Source organism: Schistocerca piceifrons, unplaced genomic scaffold, assembly GCF_021461385.2.
Source record: "Schistocerca piceifrons isolate TAMUIC-IGC-003096 unplaced genomic scaffold, iqSchPice1.1 HiC_scaffold_1300, whole genome shotgun sequence".
NCBI lineage: Eukaryota > Metazoa > Arthropoda > Insecta > Orthoptera > Acrididae > Schistocerca > Schistocerca piceifrons.
In genome coordinates, this window is record NW_025727126.1 from 62,501 (window position 1) to 65,000 (window position 2,500).

Genomic DNA, 2,500 nt, shown 5'->3' on the forward strand with positions numbered 1-2,500 from the left:
CCTCCCCGTGCCGGGAGTGGGTAATTTGCGCGCCTGCTGCCTTCCTTGGATGTGGTAGCCGTTTCTCAGGCTCCCTCTCCGGAATCGAACCCTGATTCCCCGTTACCCGTTACAACCATGGTAGGCGCAGAACCTACCATCGACAGTTGATAAGGCAGACATTTGAAAGATGCGTCGCCGGTACGAGGACCGTGCGATCAGCCCAAAGTTATTCAGAGTCACCAAGGCAAACGGACCGGACGAGCCGACCGATTGGTTTTGATCTAATAAAAGCGTCCCTTCCATCTCTGGTCGGGACTCTGTTTGCATGTATTAGCTCTAGAATTACCACAGTTATCCAAGTAACGTGGGTACGATCTAAGGAACCATAACTGATTTAATGAGCCATTCGCGGTTTCACCTTAATGCGGCTTGTACTGAGACATGCATGGCTTAATCTTTGAGACAAGCATATGACTACTGGCAGGATCAACCAGGGAGCTGCGTCAACTAGAGCTGAGCAGCCGGCCGCCCGGGAGTGTGTCCCGGGGGCCCGCGCGAACACGCAAGCGTCCGCTCAATCATTCTGCAAACAGGAGGAGGCTGAGCTCCCCTGCACAATACACCTCGAAACCCTCTCAGGTCCCGGCGGCGCGCAGCGCCGTCCCAAGTACTTGGTCGGGTTCGAGAGAGGCGCAATCGCCCGGAGTTAGGCGAGTAGACGCTTTCGGTGCGACCACCCGTGCTCCCAACTGAGCTTGCCGCTGCCGACAGAGGCCCGGGAGCGTGCTGTCGTGGCATTGCCGGCGGGAGACAACACGCGCCACCTACGGTGACCGGCAGCTCCAACGCCAGCGCCACAGAAGGACAAAAGCCCCACTTGGGTGCCGAAGCGAACTCTCCCAGCACAGCGCACGCGCCAACACATCCGCACAGCTGCGATACAAACCACCAGCGAGAACCGCTGGGGCGACCGAGCAGCAGACGGCGTCGCGGCGCCGAGCGCCGGGCGGCGGCGCATCCTCAACGCACACAGTCCTCAATCGGACCAGCACACTGAAGATGTCCACCGCGCTTCGCACCGGGCCCGCGAGGACCTACTTTGGCCGCACGGCGCCGCGCGCAGGGTGCGCCGGCGCGCAGCTGCGACGCCTGCCGCGTCCGTCGGCCGGCGCGCCTGCCACTGGCCGCCCCCACCAGCCGGCTGTAGCGCGTGCGCCCACGCACCGCGCGGCCAGCACGCCGGGAGGCGCCCCCTCACCGGCCGGGGACGGTCCCACCCAGCCACCGCCGCGTATCGCTTCACACCCAGATGCCGTTCAGTTTCGTCGGCATGGTGGGTATCGCTGGAACAACCGGTTAGTACCTCAACCTATCGTCGCCATCACCGATTCACCCCTAGCGAGAACAACCGCACCACAACAGGTTACCATTTGTTCATTTGCGTAACTTCACCAGAAAACGCAGGCGTCCATCGCCATTTGCAACTTCAACGATTATTGCATGCCTGTGTCAGGTGTCACGCCACACTACGTCTGCCCACATACACGCAACAAAATGTGCACGCCTAGACAATACGTGGAAGGTGGCCCCCGTACGTATGCGATGTCCATTGCTCGAACGACTGTCAACCGGCCTCTGTAGCATGTCGCAGATATGGAACGCGGTGCACCATGCCATCACGGTGTGTGAGGAGAGACGACTAGGTCCGAATACATCAACAGACAGCTCATGCTGATCGCCATCCACGGCGTCCGTTCCTCCCACACGTCTCTATGGCGTACCACACTGCAATCCAGCTCTCATAGGGAGACGACACGTAGCTGCGTGCACAATATTTGCACTGTATGGTCCGCCGTTTTTGGGCGCAGTCGTTGTACGGTCACACATGTGCCACGATGTATCATTCAGTACATAAGGACGAATGTGCAGTACAGATTGTGGTTTACGCGTACGACATTAGCGGACAGTTGACACAGGCCGCACCACAACGTAGCCTGAGTACGTCGCATGCGAAGGGCATTGAACATGCAAAGTTCTCACCAACCAGCTTGCGAAGGCAGGGGGCAAGGTGGGGACGTGGGGAGGGGCGGCATGTACGTCCTGCTGCCATCCACATTACAGTGTACAGCAGGAGCATGTGGAAAGTGAGCAAGACTTGCAAGGTGTTTAACATGAAGCGATACACAGGGGAGCGGGCAGTGCGAGTAGCGAACTATATTGCGAGGGTTGCGGGTGGGCAACACTACACTAATTGAACGAGTCGTATAACAATTACAGAGCAGGTTTAGGCGACAACGTGGGTTACGTTAGGGGACAACGTGGGTTACGTTAGGGGACAACGTGGGTTACGTTAGGGGACAACGTGGGTTAGGTTAGGGGACAACGTGGGTTAGGTTAAGGTACAACGTGGGTTAGGTTAAGGCACAACGTGGGTTAGGTTAAGGCACAACGTGGGTTAGGTTAAGGCACAACGTGGGTTAGGTTAAGGCACAACGTGGGTTAGGTTAAGGTACAACGT

At 58.0% G+C, this 2,500-nt stretch overlaps 1 non-coding gene across 1 annotated transcript in view; it reads right to left on the reverse strand.

Moving 5' to 3' along the window:
* LOC124731742 overlaps positions 1-479 on the reverse strand; it is a 1,909-nt gene extending 1,430 nt beyond the window's left edge. The window contains exon 1 of the ribosomal RNA XR_007008454.1: positions 1-479. This exon is cut by the window's left edge and continues 1,430 nt beyond it. This is a non-coding gene — a ribosomal RNA (small subunit ribosomal RNA).
* Positions 480-2,500: the final 2,021 nt, after the last annotated feature.